This window comes from Hibiscus syriacus, unplaced genomic scaffold, assembly GCF_006381635.1.
Source record: "Hibiscus syriacus cultivar Baekdansim isolate YM2019G1 unplaced genomic scaffold, ASM638163v2 tig00110833_pilon, whole genome shotgun sequence".
Taxonomy (NCBI): domain Eukaryota; kingdom Viridiplantae; phylum Streptophyta; class Magnoliopsida; order Malvales; family Malvaceae; genus Hibiscus; species Hibiscus syriacus.
Window position 1 is genome coordinate 2,111,764 of NW_024062884.1, and position 22,976 is coordinate 2,134,739.

The window sequence follows — 22,976 nt, forward strand, 5'->3', positions numbered from 1 at the left end:
ACCAAAATTGTTGAAAGTTTTTGGCTCATGCTTGATTTTTCAACAGTTCTCAGTTTCCACTCAACACAAGTTCCCTTAACTGCCCAAGTCTCACGATATCCTCAGGTACAACTCCATCAAAGCTATTGTGAATAAGATCAAGAATGTCAAGACTACCCAATGAACCAAAACATGTTGGAATTGTGCCATTGAAGTTATTATCAGACAAATTCAAGTACTCAAGAAATGAGAGTTCACACAAACTAGGGTGCAATCTACCAGACAAGTTCATATTAGCCAGGTTCACAGAAACAACACGACCGGTCCGGTTTTCACAAGAAATACCAGTCCAACCGGTGCAGTTTGAGCCAAACCAGGTGGCTAAGCTATGGTCAGGGTTTCCAACTGATGACCTAAACAACAACAGTGAGGCTTTGTCTCGAGGGTCAAGATCAAAACACTGAGATAGGCTAAAGGAAAAGAGAGAGAGCAACATTAGCAAGAGCAAGAGTGGCAGTGTAGGCAATTTCGAGGATGCCCGGGGTTGAAAATCAGGGATATCCAACTCAAAACAGAAACTAAACTGGTGAAATATGCAGAGATTGAAGCCAAAATACAAAACCCATTTCTTATGATGCTACAAAAAAGCTAAACATTTGAAGCCATAAACTAAAAACTCAAAAGAGTAGAGGGGCAGGAGAAGTAAACAGGGACGAAATCTGGAACCCTAGCTGATTCTCAGGAAATTTAAGAACCCAGAAACTGTTGAGAAACAATGAGATACTTACCAGAGAAAGTGGAGAACTTTAGCCGAGAGAGGAATAATTTAGTAATTACGCAAACACTCTCTTGCTTTATTCTTTTTTAAGTAAAGTCCACATCATTATTACATCTTTATTCTTTTACAGGAATGGGAGCAGAAACAATCACTTAACTGTTAATAGTTATTAAATTTTATTCATCATAATTTAGATAATAAGAAATAATTCATCATTATTAATAGTTTGGTTATACCATAACATATAGTTAACCTATTATAACTTTTTTCAAACATAACATAATTTCAAAATTTCAAAATTTAATCAAACATACAACGATAGAAATATATATATATATATTTGTAAACTATTTATTTATTTTATATAAATATACATATTATGAGGTATATTTATTTTTTATAATTTAAAAATTTATGTGTATAATTATATTTTGTAATTTAAAATCATATATTTTTATATATGTTTGATTTAATGTACTTCTATATAAGATAAACATGATAATTAAAAAAAAGAGGAACCATTTCTAATTCTATTCTCTAAAAATATAATTAATTAATTATAATTTATTAACGGTTAACCAATAGTTGATCACTTATCAAAATTTATTAACCGTAATCGTAATTGTTAATTGACATTTTTAACAGCTCAATTAACCGAAATCGTTAAACCTTAATGGTTAATGGTTATGTTACACCAATTAATGATTAAATATAACTTAATAAAATATAACGATTACACCGATTAAACGATAACAACTTAATTTAAACACCCTAACATTCGAGTGCATTTATGGACTCAATTTTAGCAAATAAAACCTGAATCATTAACATATTGAAAAAGCCTCACAATTGCTTTATTCTCTCTCTTAAAAGAAACACTCGTACAGAGGAAGAGCTTAGATATATAAATCATTACATGGCAGGTTATAATACTAAAATAAACTCTGTAACCACTCAGGAAAACAATTGAATGTAAAAAAAATAATATATAAAATTTAATAGAAAACTCAATGAAAATAGAAACTAAGTATTGTTATTGATTCATCGTTTACAAGAACACTGCCCATCTTTATATACAAATAACGGTGCAAATGTAACATCTATAACAATTATAACAGAAAGGTTGTTAATGCTGTAAACTAACTGAGCTCACTAAGCATTGCTAAGCTGGTGCACACTGCATGCTTGTGCACGCTTATGCTGTACTCCATCCAATATGCTCCGTGCTTCTTCCATCTTCAACTTCTTTTAATGACACAACCCCTAACCTTTGTCTAAACATATGAAAATAATCTTTTGACAATGCCTTAGTGAAGCCATCAGCTACCTGATGCGAAGATGGAACATAGTTCACCTTCAATTTGTTTGCTGCCACATTTTCTCTCACAAAATGCACATCCAACTCCACATGCTTAGTTTTAGCATGGTAAATTGGATTTGCGCTCATCGATATGGCGTTGGAATTGTCACTCCAGATGATTGGTGTACCTTGTAGCTTGACCCCATACTGTAACACCCCCAACCCGTACCCGACCCTGATACGAATCCGAGATGTCACATTGACTTTTTAAAACACTTTTCTTGCAAAATAACAAAACATTTGAATTCATATTAAGGAAATACAATAATATACTATTTTAATTATGTTCGTTATAAGCAATTTAAGAAAATATACATTTTATGAACAGTAAAATACGGTAAGAACAGTACCGTGAACAGTGCTATAGTACATCGATGCATTGCTACAGTGCACTGATGCACAAAAAAATTGAATGCAAATTGTGCATCGATGCACTGCTACAGTGATTTTCGTAAAATGTACATAAAACTCGTAAAACTTTAACCGTTCATTACTATGCATTTATATTTACATAAATACGTTTAAAACATTATAAAACTCGATTAGAGCATAAATACTTAATTTACCGACTTTGTTTATATGCCAACCTATTTAACCCATAACAATACATAAGATTTAATCTACTTCTGATCTGACCTTCAAGTGGAGTTATGTTGTTCTGCTGAGCTTATAATGAATCTCTCTACTTTTCGGTACCTACGTGTAAAACACTTACACGCTAAGTCATCGACTTAGTGAGGCATAATAATAATAACAATGAAATATAATAATGATGCCATAATAAGATGAAATGTAATGAATTCATCTAAGCAATCTATGTAATCTGCATAACAATGTATCTTACCAATAATTTCATCAAATTAACCATCATGAATTCATATAATAAGTTCAATAGGTTCAATATCCCATGATATAATACTAAGAAACTGAGGTATGTGAATACTGTGAGGTTGTGCACTATGCTGTCACCACAGCTCGTATAAATTTGCACCGAAGTGCCACGTAGAATTTGTCCCGAAGGACCGCGTAGAAATGCACCGAAGTGCCACGTAGAATTTCACCGTAGTGCCATATAATATGTCCCTAAGGACCACATAGAAATTCCTTAAGAATCATATACATCTACCAAGGATCAAGTAGGTGCCTCAAAAGACCTCATACATGTTCCAAATAATACATATATGTCCCGAAGGACCACGTAGAATTTGTCCCAAATGACCGCGTAGACCCTCTACTCTTGGCATGCCAACTATACCTATAGTTCTCATCTACATAACATGGGCTTTCACAGTTCACATAGTTTATATCGCGTAGACATATTATTTCCATACCTTTATCACATAGCTCATATAACTTTTCCTGCATATTCATGTCACATAATGCATATATTATGAACTCATATCATGTTTCATAATATGAAATGTGAACTTGTATCAAAATATTGAATCTAGACTTATCACAAGTCTAGAACTCAATATACTACTATATTCATGTTATGCATATGCACTCACCTATATCTCTTTTGCCTTTTCCTCGATGGATCTTACTTGTCACTTGTTCCGGAACTTGTTTAGGCTAAATATCTACATAAATATAATTTTCAAGACAATTATAAGAAGCCTAAGCCTTATAATTCGATACTAATAACTTGAGCTAATTTAATGAACCCAAAAATTCAATTTTCATTTAGGGATGTACCGATGCACTATGGATGCATCGGTACTCAAATTAGGTTTGAAATTCCAATGCATCGATGCACCCCTTAATGCATCGATGCACATTCAAATTTGGTCTTAGTGCATCGGTGCCCATTCATAGTGCATCGATGCACATGTCAATAAAAAACTGGTTTCACCCGAAAATTTCACAACTTTTCATTAAATTTCCTCATATAAAACTCCTTTTATATCATTAAACTCAACTACAAACATTTTAACTAGCTTTTATCATTCCAATACTTTAGAATTTCCCATATCTCATTCAAAATCTTAAAACTAAGAATCATACCGAAATTTCCATGTAATCCAAACTTATTTCTAACACTTATAACTTATTATTCACACCTATGATAAGTCAAATTCAACTTCTAAATCCATTTATATATCCTTATTAAAAATTTCACTTATCCACTTCCTATAGTTAATCCTTAATAACTTATAAAATCTTTGAGTTTTTATGACATTTTTCATCTCCATCTTTCCTAAAGCTTCATGAATCAAAACCATACTTTAATTTGAAGAATTAACCAAAAGAAATCCAACTTACCTTGGCTTGAGTGCTTCATGGTTGGGAGAAGAAGATGAACGAATTGTCTGGAAACTTTTGTTTCCCACAATTGTGCTCCACGTTGGTTATAAGATAACCCAAACAATATTTTATTCATTCACTTGTTCAATGACCCTTTTATCCTTTTACTCTTCATTCATTTGCTAATTAATCCTGCACCAACATCTTTCAATTAATTCATTCACTTTTCAATTTATTTAATTTGGTCATTGAATTTAAAAATCTTACACTTTAATCACTTCCCCGGTATTGAGGATGTTACAAATCTCCCATTAAAAAAATTCATCCTCGAATTTTAATTACACGAACAAATGTGGGAACTGATGCCGCATATACTCTTCACATTCCCACGTTGCTTCCTCTATTTCGTGATTTCTCCATAGAACTTTGACCAAAAGAATAGTCTTATTCCTGAGTTGTTTCACTTCGTGAGTTAATATTTGAACAAGTTCTTCCTCATAAGTTAAGTCAGGTTGAACCTCAATTTCTTCTGGTGTCACTTTATGAGAGAGATCATATTTATATCTTCGAAGCATTGAAACGTGAAAAACATCATGTATCTTTTCCATCTCAGGTAGCAAAGCTAGTTTATATGTCATATGTCCTACTCTCTTTACAATCTCATAAGGTCCAATAGATCGAGGACTAAGCTTTCCTTTACGTCCAAACCGTAATATTTTCTTCCAGAGAGATACTTTAAGGAAAACTTTATCTCCAACTTCAAATTCAATCTCTTTTTTTAAGGTCAGAATAGGACTTTTGTCGATCAAATACCACTTTAAGATTGTGTTGAATTTCCCAAACTTTCTCTTCCACATCTTGAATCAAATCTGGACCAAGAACACTTCGATCTTTGAGTTCATACCAGTTTAATGGCGTACGACATTTTCTTCCATATAAAGCCTTATAGGGTGCCATTTTAATACTGGACTGGTAACTATTGTTGTAAGCAAATTCTGCCAATGGTAGATATTTCTCCCATAACCCTTTGAACTCAATTACACACGTTCTCAACATATCTTTCAAGATTTGAATAATCCTCTCTGATTGTCCATCACTCTGAGGGTGAAAGGCTGTATTAAAGTTTAAGAAAGTTCCCAACGCTCCATGTAGGGATTTCCAGAATCTCGAAGTAAATCGAGGGTCTCGATCAGAAACTATAGAAACAGTCACTCCATGTAATCTAATAATTTCTCTAATGTACAGCTATGCGTACTTTTCCATAGAGAAATCTATTTTAACCGGAAGGAAATGCACTGACTTAGTCAATCGATCAACAATTACCCAAATTGAATCTCTTTTGTTCGAAGTCAAGGGTAACCCCGAAACAAAATCCATTGTCATATTTTTCCACTTCCATTGTGGAATAGAAAGCGGTTGCAATAATCCTGACGGAACTTGATGCTCAACTTTAACTTGTTGACATACCAAACACTTAGACATAAATTCGGTGATACTTCTTTTCATTCATGACCACCAATACCGATCCTTTAAATCCTTATACATCTTGGTTCCACCCGGATGCATCGTAAATGGACTGCAATGAGCCTCTGTCAATAGACCTTTCTTCAATTTCTCATCATCTGGTATCACGATTCTTCCTTTATAATACAAATTCCCATTCGATTTAACCTCAAAATCTTTAATCTCTTTATTCTTTACTTGATATATTCTTTTCAAACACATTTCATCTTTACTTTGTAATTTTCCAATTCGATCTAACCACGTTGGTTTAAGCCTTAATTCTGCACATAGACCACCGTCTCCAGTTAAAGATAATCTTACGTCTATAGCTCGTAAAGCTACACACATTTTCCTGCTCAAAGCATCTGCTACCACGTTAGCCTTTCCATGATGGTAGTCAATTATTACATTATAATCTTTTAAAAACTCAACCCATCTCCTTTGCCTCAAATTAAGCTCTTTTTGAGTCATCAAATACTTTAAACTCTTATGATCCGTATACAAGTAACAACGTTCTCCGTATAAGTAGTGACGCCAAATCTTGAGAGCAAATACTACAACAGCCATTTCCAAGTCATGAGTTGGATAATTCTTTTCATGGGGTTTCAATTGTCTGGATGCATACGCCACCACTTTCCCTTCTTGCATTAATACACATCCCAATCCATTATGGGACGCGTCACTGTACACCACAAAATTCTTACCGGATTTAGGTTGAACTAATACATGAGCTTCTGTCAAAATTCTCTTTAAAGTTTCAAAACTTTCTTGGCACTCTGAATTTTAAACAAATGGTACGTTCTTTCTCATCAGCTTTGTTAAAGGTAACACTATCATAGAAAAATTCTTAACGAACCTTCGATAATAACCGACAAGTTCAAGAAAACTCCGAACTTCAGACACATTCTTTGGAACTTCCCAGTCCATTATAGCTTTAATGTTTTGAGGGTCCACCATAATCCTATCTACATAGATCACATGCCCCAAGAAAATTACTTTATTTAACCAAAATTCACATTTAGACAGTTTAGCATAAAGCTTCTTATCCCTGAGAATTTGCAAAACTATTCTCAGATGTGCGCTATGCTCTTCATGGGATTTCAAGTACACCAATATGTCATCAATAAATACAACAAAAAGCTGGTCCAAATAGGGCTAAAAAATCCTATTCATGAGGTCCATGAAAACAGCAGGTGCATTCGTCACTCCAAATGGCATTACAGTAAACTCATAGTGACCATATCTCGTTCTAAAAGCTGACTTCGGAATGTCTTTCTCTTGAATCTTCAATTGATGATAACCAAAACGTAAGTCAATCTTCGAAAATACTGAAGCTCCTTTTAACTGATCGAATAAGTCATCAATTCTAGGAAGGGGATACTTGTTCTTGATTGTCACCTTATTGAGTTGTCGATAGTCAATACAAAGATGCATCGAACCATCTTTCTTCTTAACAAATAACACTGGAGCTCCCTAGGGCGACACACTTGGTCGAATAAATCATTTCTCTAGCAACTCTTGCAATTGCTTCTTCAATTCTTGCAATTCTTTCGGAGCCATACGATAAGGTGCCATGACAATAGGAGCTGTTCCCGGTATTACTTCAATTTGAAATTCTACCTCTCTATCTGGAGGTAATCCTGGTAACTCAGTAGGGAACACATCAGGAAATTCTCTGACTATCAGAATCTTATCTAACCATTTCTCTTTAACTCTTGTATCTACTACATTTGCAAGAAAACCCTAACATCCTTGTAGCATCAACTTCTTTACAGACATTGTCGATATTACATTTGTTAAAGGATTCGTTCTTTCACTTATTAAATTTACTTTTATCCCTTATAGACTCTTTAGGGTTATATTTTTCAATCTACAATCCACATTCACATAATAACGAAATAACCAATCCATTCCCAGAATTACTTCAAACTCATCAAAAGGTAGTTCCATCAGATTGACAGAAAATTCAATTCCCTGAATCCTTATGGGACATCCCTTACAAACTTTATTTACCCGAGCATTGTGCCCTAAAGGGTTAGTTACTATCACCTCATTACTCGTAGCTTCTAATGGCATTCTCAATTCTTTTACTAATTTACTACTAATATAAGAATAATTGGTACCCGGATCAATCAACACCAATACTAATTTATCATACAGTTGGAAAGTACCTGCTATAATATCGGGATCATCACGGTATTCACTTGTCTTTAAATTGTATACCCGTGCAGTGGAGTGAATTTCAGGTTATACAGAGGATTTAGATTGATTCCTCCCTTTACATATTCCTCGTCCTCGTTGTGAGACGGAAATATTTCTTTCAGATGGTGCAGACTCACCCACCATTAATGGGCAATTCCGAATAAAATGTCTGGCATCTCCGCATCGAAAACAGACTCCATAAGCCATTCGACAGGTTCCAAAATGATTCTTCCCACAATACTGACATTGTGAATATAAGTGATAGGAAAAGAGTATGTGAACATGAATTAAAAGATATGACCTATGTATAAGGAGATTTTGATTTTGAAGAAATAATGGAATAAAAAAAATTGAAAATGGATGTTACTGTCTACGTGATGAGTAACATCATATGAATTTTAGAAAGATCAAAGGAAAATGCAGAATCAAATGAGAGAAAAGATAGAAATGGATGAGATTACTGGTTATCGTTTATATAATAAACGACATTAGAAGAATGAATAACGAAAAAAGTTAATTGAATAACAAAAAGAATGAAAGATTAAGTAAGGGAAATAACATGAGAACATTAGAAGATATGTTCTTATCAAGAGGTGCAATGAAAATTCGAGGACGAATATATGTAACATCTCAAACTATGGGTTAGTGACTAAATTATAAATTTTTAGAATTTGGCGATAAAAGTAGAATAATTAAATAGTTTAATGATTTATGTGGAGATATTTCCTAAAAGTTATTAGTAATTATCAAAGGAATTAAAGGGCAAAATGGTCATTTGGCAAGAAAGATATTTTCCCCATTTATATGAATGATTCACGTGGGGTGGGGAAGAGTTGTCTACAAACTCTTCATATTTCTTCATCTTCTTCCTCCCGTGAAGGCTCCAAGGCAAAATGTGAGTTTTCTATTTTGTTGAATTAAAGGTTGGGTTTTGATCATTAGATGATAACTAAGCTTAAGGAAAGCTTAAGTTATCCTATAATCAAAAGATAAAAAAGTTATGAAAGATTTAAGTGAAGGAGTTTTTAAATGAATTTCTGTGAAAGAGTTAAGTTGAATTTGAAGTTAAATTCAACTTGTCATTAGCTTAATTAAGAGATATGAAGTGATATAATTGAATTTAGAGTATATTGAATATTTGGTATGATTATTGAAGTTCATAAAGAGGAGAAGATTTTGAGGTTTAAGATGAGATAAATGAGTAGAAATTATTTTAAGTATATTTGAGTTAAGAATATGAAAGAGAATGAAACATGAAGAATTTAAGTTGATATAGTGAATTTTCGTGCATGAACAATGATTTTCTGGGCTTGAACGAAAATTCCAGATTATGTAGGGGGTACAGATTCCCCCTGGGGGGTATCAATTCCCCCTAAAGAAAAAAAATGAAATTTAGGTTCATTAAACTGACGTAAGTTATTAACATCAAGTTTAAGGTTTAGGCTTCTGATAATTGTTTTGAAATGTTATATTTTTATGTATATATTAAGCCTAAACAAGTTCCGGAACAATCAAAGAATTAGGATCGAATCAAAGTAAGGCTAAGGTGAGTGCAATTTATTTTGTACTTAGGTTCTTAAACAAACATTGGCTTGCGATGAGCCAATGATGAAGTTACTATGGTAAGAAGTAACTCTTAAAAGGTTAGGGTATGTGACATGATTTAGATGATTATATATATATGAACATAAGTAAACAAGACATGACATAGGTGCTTAAATAAGAACATGAGAAATAAAATAAGCTATGTGATAAGGATACAAAGAATGAAATGAATGATATGAAAGGTATGTATGCTTGAATATATGAGTGATATATGTGATGTATTGGAAACATATGAGAATAAGAGATGACATGATTTGTATGATGTATGAATTCATGAGTAAAGGCATATGTGAATATAATTTGTATGCATTATATGTCATGTGAACATAAGAGGATAGAGCATGTTATATGATATGAGATTAAGTGATGAAACATAGATGATATATATATGATGATATAAGAATAAAACATGAATAAAATGATATATATGTTTATGTGAATCTATGTAAAGTGATACGAGCTATGTGACATATGAATATGAATTCATATGAAAAGTGACATGAATTACATGAAAGTAAACTACGTGATTATATGAACATGTGATATGTGATCATATGAGCAATGATATTAGTACATGAATATATGAAGCAAAAGAAAAATGCCCATGTTATATAATACGAGAGCTACAGGTATAGTTGGCATGCCAAGAGTAGAGGGTCTACGCGGTCCTTCGGGATAATTCTACGTTGTCCTTCGGGACATATATATGTAATTCTGTGGAACATGTATGTGGTACTTCGGTACACTTATTTGGTCCATTGTATTATGTATATGGTTTTGAAGGAGTGGCCCTTCGGGACATATGTGATAAGTGGTCCTTCGGGACATTTCTACGCGGTCATTCGGGACAAATATTCAGTGCCCCTAATGGGAATTTATATGAGCTGTGGTGACAGCATTAGTGCACAACCTCAATGTACTCACATACCTTCAATTCTCACCAGTGTACCATGAGCCAATAAAGAGACAATAATAAATACAATATATAAGATGCATATGCTTGTGATGATATGAAATGTATTGCATGAATTATAGGATGCTATGTGTATTTTCTTTGTATAGTGATATATGTGTTATATGATGAATATATGGTAAGTAAAAGGAATTAATGATAATATTTCCAGATGTATGCCTTTTGTTTATATGAGATGGTATATGGTTATAATATATGTTTTATATGCCTCACTAAGTCATCGACTTAGCGTGTGATTATTTCACGCGTAGGTTCCGAGAAGAGGAAGAATGATAAAAGTTAAGCAAGACATGTCAGTTCCTTCTTTCCAAAGATCAGATCATAAAAAAGTTAATAGTATGTATTTTGTAATACTTGTAGTGGTTGGCATGTAAACAAAGATTTGAATCCGATATGTTTTAATCGGTTTTTTAAATTCATATGTTTGAGTTTTGTAATATTTTAAATGTATATATGTAAATGGTAATTTTACACGGATGAATCCTTGGATTTTTATGAATTTATACATATTTTACGGAAGTATTGTAGCAGTACTATAGCAGTATTGTAGCAGGGTATCGGTTCCCTGTAGCAGGGGAATCGATTCCCCTATTATAATCTGGAAAATTTTAACATTCGATGGTACTGTAGCAATTATTGTTCATGAAATGGTTTTGAAGTTGTTCTCATTTCAAGAAATGGTTAATCACGTTAAAGTTCTTGAGAAAGTTCAAAATAAAAGGATTGGAAAAAAAATCACAGATGATTAAGAGAATTAGTGCTTAATAGAGTTAAGCACCATCAAAGAAAGATAGAGATTCTGGTTTTCAACTTTAAACCAGATATGAATTAGTTGTATTCTCTGCCAGAGAATCAAATCAGATAAGAGTCCGATAGACTCAAGCAGTAGGGTTTGATCTTGAAAGATTAAACAAGGAGTTAATTGATAATAAGTCAGGGTTAAAGACAACCTTTGTGAATTGGGTTAAAAGCTCTGTTAGAAGTTATGAAAATTGAATTAGGAAAATTATTTTAAAGGGATGAGATGAGTATTGAGATCTGGTAATTGTTGAAACAAGTGGAGAAAACACAAGTATAAGAATGATAAAGAATAAGGTTATGTGCAAGTAAAGTTGACTATCGAAGTCATAAAAGTGTGATAAGGAGAAATAGTTAAGGATAATTATGTGAAATATAAGTAAAGGAAATAGATGATGAATTATTTTGACTGGAAATAATATATATATATATATATATATATATGGATAGTTTGATGAAGGTTTATGTTTTGATTGAAAAGTTAAAAAGGATAAAGAAGGAAAAATATAAATGATATGAAAGGAATGTAAAAGCATAAGGGAAAAAGGTAATGAAAAAATTAAAGTAATGAAGTGAAGTTTATGATATCACGAAAGATTTATTGAAGAGGTGATATGTAAAAAGGAATAGTAGACGTGTAAAGAGTATTGAGTATAAGCAAGAGTGTGGATATGATAAGGGATTTGCATTATAAATAGAAAATACTTAGCAATGGCTAACAAAATTATGTGATAGAAATGTATGAGAATTATAAGATATTGTCAGGTTATGATAACCAAATATGAAGTGGATTCGAATACAATGTATATTTTAATTATGTAATGTGATGTAGTGAAGGAGATAAGGATTTGAATGTTCAAGAGAAGATAAAGAGTAATAGAAAAGTTTGAGAATGATTATGTCGGTGAATAATTTATAAGATAAAGGAAGTTATAACATTTGATTTTGAAACAGAGGAATAATATTGTGTATGAGTAAGAGTCTGAGTTTGAAAAGTTGAGTAAGATACCGTTGAGGAAAAATTCGATGGAAAAGAATGTATATGATCAAGTTGATAAGAGTTGTACCCTAGATTAAAAAGATAAGGATTATGTTCAGAAAATTGAATGTGCAACCGAATAATGTTAAAGGATCTTCACTATTCTAAAGTGGAAAAGTTAGATGAAATAATTTAGTTGCTATGCGGTTGAGCTAAAATATGTTAAACAAATGTTATAATGAGAATAAAGGAAGATTAATTGATGTGAATATTGTTTATGAAAAAGTTTAAGAAATAAGTATGTCGGTGATTATTTTATAAGATGGAAGACGTTGAAATGTTGAGAGTGAACAAAGAAAATTTCATGGTGTATGAGAATGAATGTAGATTTGATAAGTTAAGTAAACTATTGTTGAGATAATTCTGATTTGGAAAGGGTGTATATGATTAATTAATCAGAGCTTGTGTTCTAGATTGAAGAGTTGCTATTGGCTAATTGTAATAGTAAATGTGATAGCGTTATAAGATTGGAAGAAAAGATAAAGTGAGTTAATAAAGTATGATATGGATTTGAATATGGTTAGGTATTTGGATCATATAGATACGATGAAGGCAATGAGAAAAGTATTTACAGGTTTTAAAGGGAGCTTTGAGAAAAAAAATACCAAGTACAAGAGATGGTAAAGAATGAGGTTCTATATAAGTGAAGATGCTTATCAAAGTTATAAAGATGTGATAAAGATCGGTAATTAGAGATGAATATAAGTAATAGGAAAAGAGTATGTGAACATGAATTAAAAGATATGACCTATGTATAAGGAGATTTTGATTTTAAAGAAATAATGGAATAAAAAAAATAAAAATGGATGTTACTATCTACGTGATGAGTAACATCATATGAATTTTAGAAAGATCAAAGGAAAATGCAGAATCGAAGGAGAGAAAAGATAGAAATGGATGAGATTACTGGATATCGTTTATATGATAAACGACAGTAGATGAATGAATAACCAAAAAAGTTAATTGAATAACAAAAGGAATGAAAGATTAAGTAAGGGAAATAACATGAGAACATTAGAATATATGTTCTTATCAAGAGGTGCAATGAAAATTCGAGGACGAATTTTCTTAAAAGGAGGGGAGATTTGTAACATTCTAAACTACGGGTTAGTGACTAAATTGTAAAATTTCAGAATTTGGTGATAAAAGTAGAATAATTAAATAGTTTAATGATTTATGTGGAGATATTTCCTGAAAGTTATTCGTAATTATCAAAGGAATTAAAGGGAAAATGGTCATTTGGCAAGAAAGATATTTTCCCCCTTTATATGAATGATTCACGTGGGGTGGGGAAGAGTTATCTACAAACTCTTCTCCCTTCTTCATCTTCTTCCTCCTGTGAAGGCTCCAAGGCAAAGGTTAGTTTTCTATTTTGTTGAATTAAAGGTTGGGTTTTGATCATTAGATGATAACTAAGCTTAAGGAAGGCTTAAGTTATCCTATAATCAAAAGATAAAGAAGTTATGAAAGATTTAAGTGAATGAGTTTTTAAATGAATTTCTGTAAAAGAGTTGATAAGTTGAATTTGAAGTTAAATTCGACTTGTCATTAGCTTAATTAAGATATATGAAGTGATAGAATTGAATTTAGAGTATATTGAATATTTGGTATGATTATTGAAGTTCATAAAGAGGAGAAGATTTTGAGGTTTAAGATGAGATAAATAAGTAGAAATTAGTTTAGGTATATTTGAGTTAAGAATATGAAAGGGAATGAAATATGAAGAATTTAAGTTGATATAGTGAATTTTCGTGCATGAACGGTGATTTTCTAGGCTTGAACGAAAAATTCCAGATTATGCAGGGGGTACAGATTCCCCCTGGGGGGTATCGATTCCCCCTAAAGAAAAAAAATGGAATTTTGGTTCATTAAACTGACGTAAGTTATTAACATCAAGTTTAAGGTTTAGGCTTCTGATAATTGTTTTGAAATGTTATATTTATGTAGATATTAAGCCTAAACAAGTTCTAGAACAATCAAAGAATTAGGATCGAATCAAAGCAAGGCTAAGGTGAGTGCAATTTATTTTGTACTTAGGTTCTTGAACAAACATTGGCTTGTGATGAGCCAAAGATGGAGTTACTATGGTAAGAAGTAACTCTTAAAAGGTTAGGGTATGTGACATGATTATATATATATGAACATAAGTAAAAAAGACATGACATAGGTGCTTAAAAAAATATGAGAAATAAAATAAGCTATTTGATAAGGATACAAAGAATGAAATGAATGACATGAAAGGTATGTATGCTTGATTATATGAGTGATATATGTGATGTATTGGAAACATATGAGAACAAGTGATGACATGATTTGTATGATGTATGAATTCATGAGTAAAGGCATATGTGAATATAATTTGTATGCATTATATGTCATGTGAACATATGAGGATAGAGCATGTTATATGATATAATATTAAGTGATGAAACATATATGATATATATATGATGATATAAGAATAAGACATGAATCAAATGATATATATGTTTATGTGAATATATGCAAAGTGATAAGAGCTATGTGACATATGAATATGAATTCATATGAAAAGTGACATGAATTACATGAAAGTAAACTACGTGATTATATGCACATGTGATCATATGAGCAAGGATATGAGTACATGAATATATGAAGCAAAAGAAAAATGCCCATGTTATATAATACGAGAGCTATAGGTATAGTTGGCATGCCAAGAGTAGAGGGTCCACGCGGTCCTTCGGGACAATTCTACGTGGTCCTTCAGGACATATATGTAATTCCGTGGAACATGTATGTAGTACTTCGGTACACTTATTTGGTCCATTGTATTATGTATATGTTTCTTAAGGAGTGGTCCTTCGAGACATATGTGATATGTGGTCCTTTAGGACATTTCTACGCGGTCCTTCGGGACAAATATTCAGTGCCCCTAGTGGGAATTTATATGAGCTGTGGTGACAGCATTAGTGCACAACCTCAATGTACTCACATACCTTCAGTTCTCACAAGTGTACCATGGGCTAATAAAGAGACAATAACAAATACAATATATAAGATGCATATGAAATGTTTTGCATGAATTATAGGATGCTATGTGTATTTCCATGGTATAGTGATATATGTGTTATATGATGAATATATGGTAAGTAAAAGGAATTAATGATAGTATTTGCAGATGTATGTCTTTTGTTTATATGAAATGGTATATGGTTATAATATATGTTTTATATGGCTCACTAAGTCATCGACTTAGCGTGTGATTGTTTCACGCGTAGGTTCCGAGAAGAGTAAGAATGGAAAAAGTTAAGCAATACATGTCAGTTCCTCCTTTCCAAAGATCAGATCATAAAAGAAGTTAATAGTATGTATTTTGTAATACTTGTAGTGGTTGGCATGTAAACAAAGATTTGAATCCGATATGTTTTAATCGGTTTTGTAAATTGATATGCTTGAGTTTTGTAATGTTTTAAATGTGTATATGTAAATGGTAATTTTATACGGATGAATCCTTAGATTTTTATGAATTTATACGTATTTTACGGAAGTATTGTAGCAGTACTATAGCAATATTGTAGCAGGGTATCGGTTCCCTGTAGCAGGGGAATTGATTCCCCTATTATAATATGGAAAATTTTAACATTCGGGGGTACTATAGCAATCACTATTCACGGCATTGTTCATTACTGTTCACGGTACTGTTCATACCATATTTTACTGTTCATAAATATGTTTTTACCTCAAAATTTTATAACAAACACAATTGAACAATATATGATCGTATTTTCTTAATATAAGTTCAAATGTTTTGATATTTTGTAAGATTATCGTTTTTAAAAGTTAATGTGAAATCTCGGACTCGTATCCGTGTCGGGTACGGGTTGGGGTGTTAGAAAACTCTTCCAAAAATAGAGACCAAGTTACTTGATCACTTGACATCCTCATGGTGACATTCGTCCACCATATTCTAGCTTGTCCTCTAGGTAAAGACACAGCTGCATCCAACTTCTCCACATCAGAAAAGTGGAGACCATCTAACATGATTTTCAAATCATTTAACCAATGATCCGCTGTAACCAGACCTTTCTCTGTTTCTCCCTTAAATTTGGGAGCTCCTAATCCTCTCAACTCCCTTGCTACATTTACTGCTTTCAGCGGGCCGATCATCTCCAGCTTCACTTCTAGAACTATCATGTCCGGACATCTATTAAGAGTAAACATATCATTCTATTAGCAAAACAACATACTCCATACTACACCAGATCATAAGTTTTCATTATTTTGTTGACATGTATACATTATAAAACACTATAGACTTCGATTTATGCCGAGAATCGACTAAACCTTAGCTCTGATACCATTAAATATAACACCCCTAACCAGTACCCGACCAGGATACGAATCCGAGATGTCACATTTACTTTTTAAAACACTTTTCTGGCAAAATAACAAAACATTTGAATTCATATTAAGGAAATACGATAATATACTATTTAATTATGTTCGTTATAACTAATTTAAGAAAATATACATTTTATGAACAATAAAATATGGTATGAACAGTACAGTGAATAGTGCTACAGTGTATCGATGCATTACTACAGTGCACCGATGCACAAAAATTTCGAATGCAAATTGTGCATCGATGCACTGCTACAGTGATTTTTCGTAAAATATACATAAAACTCGTAAAAATTTAACCGTTCATTACTATGCATTTATATTTACATAAATACGTTTAAAACATTACAAAACTCGATCAGAGCATAAATACTTAATTTATCGACTTTGTTTACATGTCAATCTATTTAACCCATAACAATACATACAATTTAATCTACTTCTGATCTGACCTTTAAGTGGAGTTATGTTGTTCTACTGAGCTTATAATGGATCTCTCTGCTTTTCGGTACCTACGTGTAAAACACTTACACGCTAAGTCATTGACTTAGTGAGGCATAATAATAATAACAATGAAATATAATAATGATGCCATAATAAGATGAAATGTAATGAATTCATCTAAGCTATCTATGTAATATGCATAACAATGTATCTTACCAATAATTTCATCAAATTAACCATCATGAATTCATATAATAAGTTCAGTAGGTTCAATATCCTATGATACAATACCGAGAACCTGAGGTATGTGAGTACTGTGAGGTTGTACACTATGCTGTCACCACAGCTCGTATAAATTTACACCGAAGTGCCACATAGAATTTGTCCCGAATGACCGCGTAGAAATGCACCAAAGTGCCACATAGAATTGCACCATAGTGCCATATAATATGTCCCTATGGACCACATAGAAATTCCTTAAGAATTATATACATATACCAAGGATCAAGTAGGTGTCTCAAAAGACCTCATACATGTTCCAAAGAATACATATATGTCCCGAAGGACCACGTAGAATTTGTCCCGAAGGACCGCGTAGACCCTCTACTCTTGGCATGCCAACTATACCTATAGTTCTCATCTACATAACATGGGCTTTCACAGTTCACATAGTTTATATCGCGCAGACATATTATTTCCATACCTTTATCACATAGACTTATCATTTCCATACCTTTATCATATAGCTCATATAACTTTTCCTGCATATTTATGTCACATAATGCATATAGTATGAACTTATATCATGTTTCATAATATGGAATATGATCATGTATCAAAATATTGAATATAGACTTATCACAAGTCTAGAACTGAATATACTACTTTATTCATGTTTTGCATATGCACTCACCTATATCTCTTTGCCTTTTCCTCGATTGATCTTACTTGTCACTTGTTCCGGAACTTGTTTAGGCTCAATATCTACATAAATATAATTTTCAAGACAATTATAAGAAGCCTAAGCCTTATAATTCGATACTAATAACTTGAGCTAATTTAATGAACCCAAAAATTCAGTTTTCCTTTAGGGGTGTACCAATGCACTATGGATGCATCGGTACTCAAATTAGGTTCGAAATTTCCATGCATTGATGCACCCCTTAATGCATCGATGCACATTCAAATTTGGTCTTAGTGTATCGGTGCCCATTCATAGTGCATCGATGCACGTGTCAATAATAAACTGGTTTTACCCGAAAATTTCATAACTTTTCATTAAATTTCCTCATATAAAATTCCTTTCATACCATTAAACTCAACTACAACCATTTTAACTAGCTTTTATCATTCCAATACTTTAGAATTTCCCATATCTCTTTCAAATTCTTAAAAACTAAGAATCATACCAAAATTTCCATGTAATCCAAACTTATTTCTAACACTTATAACTTATTATTCACACCTATGACAAGTCAAATTCAACTTCTAAATCCATTTATACATCATTATTCAAAATTTCACTTATCCACTTCCTATATTTAATCCTTCATAACTTACAAATCTTTTGAGTTTTTATGACCTTTTTCATCTCCATCATCTTTCCTAAAGCTTCATGAATCAAAACCATACTTTAATTTGAAGGATTAACCAAAAGAAATCCAACTTACCTTGGCTTGAGTGCTTCATGGTTGGGAGAAGAAGATGAAGATGAATGAATTGTTTGGAAACTTTTGTTTCCCACAATTGTGCTCCACGTGGGTTATAAGATAACCCAAACAATATTTTATTCATTCACTTGTTCAATGACCCTTTTATCCTTTTACTCTTCCTTCATTTGTTAATTAATCATACATCAACATCTTTCAATTAATTTCTTCACTTTTCAATTTATTTAATTTGGTCATTGAATTTAAAAATCTTACATTTTAATCACTAACCCGGTATTGAGGATGTTACACATACTGTTGAGTAATGCAGCCACCCACGTAACATCAGAGGATGCATCAGCCAAACTCCTATACTCAGCTTTAGTTGTGGACCTGGATACAGTTTTCTGTTTCTTGGAATTCCATACGACTAGGTTACCAACAAGATACAAACAATTGCCTGAGATTGACCTTCTATCATCCATGCTTCCTGCCAGTCAGCATCTGCAAATGCGACTAGTTGAAATGGAAATTCATTTCGAGACAGAACAAGTCCATGATCCAAGGTGCCATTCAAATATATGAGAACACGTTTCATAGCAGACAAATGCTGCTCGCACGATGCATGCATGAATTGTGCTAATTTATTGACACTATATGTTATGTCTGGCCTTGTGTGACACGCATACAATAGTGATCCTACAAGGCTCATATATTCATTTGGATCAATGAGAAGACTACCAGCTTATTTGGTCAGCTTGAGGGATGAGACCATTGGTGTAGGCATTGGTGTGGAATTGCTTATCTGCACTTTGTCCAGCAATTCCATGATGTACTTCCTTTGACTCAGAAATATACTATCACCCACATACTTGACTTCAATTCCCAGGAAGAAGCTGAGTTGCCCCAAGTCCTTGAGTTAAAATTTCTCACCAAGCAATTTAACCACCTCTTGTACTTTGCAAACAAAACTACCAGTAACAATTATGTCATCTACATATACTAGGACATAAACTACATATTATTCTCTTTTCATCACAAACAATAAATAATCAGCAAGTGATGCTTCAAAACCAATATGTATCAGGTGTTCCTTTAGCTTAACATACCAATTTCGAGGGGCCTGCCTTAGTCCATACAGGGCTCGATTTAGCTTGCACACTAAAGGAGTACCATCAGAGTCAACTTCTTCAAACCCTTGAGGTTGTTGCATGTAAACTTCTTCATACAAATCTCTATTTAAAAAGGCATTATTTATGTCTACATGTCTCAGGCACCACCTCTTTTGTACAGCTACAACAAGTATCACATTGATTGTAGAGGACTTTTCTACTGGGCTGAAAGTGTCTTGAAAATCTTACCCAGGAATTTGAGAAAAGCCCCTAACCACTAATATGGATTTGTACCTTTGTAATGTGACATCCACATTTATTTTTATTCTAAACAGCCACTTGCATCCAACTGGGAGTCTTCTCTCTGGAAGTCTAACCAGTGTCCATGTATTGTTTCTGACCAGGCATTATATTCTTCTTGAACAACTTCCTTCCACTTAACAGACTTAAGTGCAACATAAATTGAATGTGGTTCTTCCTCTTCATAATTTTGCATGCTCATGTACACTTTGGGTTTGAAAATCCCTCTCTTACTTCTAGTTATCATGTGATGACTAGAGACATCCTTGGAGCTTGAAGCATTTAAGTTTGGCTGAGTTATCTCTTGTTGCTCACTCATTACTTCATTTTTCAGCGTTTATATGTTGCTCAGATCCTGCTTCTTCAACACCAAGCTCAGTTGTATCAAGATGCACAGAACCAACACCTTCATCTTCAGCAGACTGGTTTATCAGCCTAGAATCAGACTCTTGAACTGAACCACCTATAGATGGTGAACCACATACAAATGGTTGTGCATTGATCTGTGAATTTTGTCTAATGTTCATACAATCATCAACTCGAGCACACACTCTATGAGCACCATTGATAACTGCCAGCTTTTGAGAAGTTATTTGACCTGTGTCAATCGATTTGTCACTGCTTCCTGCAAAAGGAAAATAACACTCATCAAAGATTACATGCCTTGAGATATAGATTTTTCCACGTGGTGTTAAGCATTGATAGCCCTTATGATGGGCACTATAACCCAGAAATGTGCATGGTTGAAACCTAAAGTCCAACTTGTGTTGTTGAAACACTCGAAGATGAGGGAAACACCTGCATCCAAACACACACATACAACTGTAATCTGGTAACTTGTTGTAAAGGGCTTCAAAAGGTGACTTGCCATGCAGAACCTTAGTGAGAAGCCGATTTATATGATACACTGTTGTACTTACAACGTATGACCAGAATCTTAATGGAACTGATGCTTGTGCCATCAATACCAAGGTTGATTCGATAATATGTTGGTGTTTTCGCTCAACAATGTCATTTTACTCTGAGGTGTGAGGGCATTTCAATCAATGGTAAACTCCCATATTAGCCAACACCACTTTTAATGGTCTGTATTCTCCACCCCAGTCAGTTTGAAGTTCCCTTATTTCAGTCTTAAACTGAGTTTTAACAAATGCATGAAACAACTGAAAGGCCTGTATTGTTTAGTCCTTGTTCTTAAGAAAATATACCCATCACTGCCTTGTATATGCATCCACAAATGACACATAGTACTTGAAACCATTCAAAACTATGTGTGAAGATCCCCATAGGTAAAAAAAAACACTAACTGGAAGGATTTATCATACACGGTGGTTGATTCATGAAATGGTGTTTTATGATTTTTCCTCATTCGACAAGCTACACAAACATTTGTACTCTCTTTATTAAATGAAGAGGCAACATTAACCCCAATTTGTTTACAAATTTGCATCAATGAAACATGTGCAGGATGCCCAAGTCTTTGATGCCATAAATCATACATGTTTATACTAGTGGCTACATTCACTACTATTGAACTTGACTTCTTATTACAAGGTGTATGATCAGTAGAAAAGTGATATAGACCAGCAGTCTCCCATCCTTGCAACAACACTTCTCTAGTCCTCTCATCTTTTCACCAAGCAGTGACTTGCATGAAACTAAAAAATACCCCGTTCTCTCTAGAAAACTTAGAGACAGATAAAAGGTTTTTAGTAACATCAGGAACATGCAGAAGATTATTAATGTAAAGAGCTCGAGATATGGTTTGAATGAGAGATGAACCAGTCTTATATATATTAAGATTATGTCCATTTCCAATAACTAACTTACCTGGTCCTGAATAATCAGACCCATTGTTAAGTTTGGAACTGTCTGGAGTGACATGGTGAGTAGCTCCTGAGTCTATAACCCATTTATCCGAGTTGGAAGGTAATGAAGAAGATCTTTGTACTGGTGCACATCCATTACATGTACATGTATAACGTTCATTTTCAAAACTCGATACCTATGTATTGAAAGATTCTTGTTTGTCAGCCAACACTCCAGAAAATGATTGATCAAACTGATGCCAGCATCGATCCACAGTGTGACCCATCTTTCCACACAATTGACACTGCACACTTACTCTTCCACGACCTCGAGAACTAGTTCAGCCATGAGAGAGTACTGCTACGAGCTTCTTTCATTCCCATTGTAATGTTGATCGGTAGATCGATCAGTGAACTTCCTTTTGTTGTTATTCTAAACATGCACAACATTAGCACTGAGAAGTGGTTGAGACTGTGCTTGAAAACTTTTAAGTTGAGCTTTAGCATCAATTAATATTGATTGAACTCCATCCACTGTGAAGGCATATTTGCTTGCAGTAATAACAACAACAAAAGGCTGATATTCAAATAGAAGTCCATTCAGAATTGTGGTAACCTGATCAATATCAGATATCACACTGCCACATGCTGCTAATGCATCGCAAACTTCTTTGATTGAAGTAAGGTACGATCGCATGCTCTCATCTCCTTTGTTGATGAACCGTAATTTGCAGTGCAAGCTCATTATACTGGTAGTCGATCGATTTGAAAAGAATTTAAGAACAGTAGCCCATAC

At 33.3% G+C, this 22,976-nt stretch overlaps 1 long non-coding RNA gene across 1 annotated transcript; it reads left to right on the forward strand.

Moving 5' to 3' along the window:
* The first annotated feature begins 539 nt into the window (after positions 1–539).
* LOC120142984 lies at positions 540–12,811 on the forward strand. Its single transcript, XR_005517904.1, has 3 exons — positions 540–743; positions 11,968–11,971; positions 12,801–12,811. It is a non-coding gene; the product is annotated as an uncharacterized LOC120142984 (long non-coding RNA).
* The last annotated feature ends 10,165 nt before the right edge of the window (positions 12,812–22,976 follow it).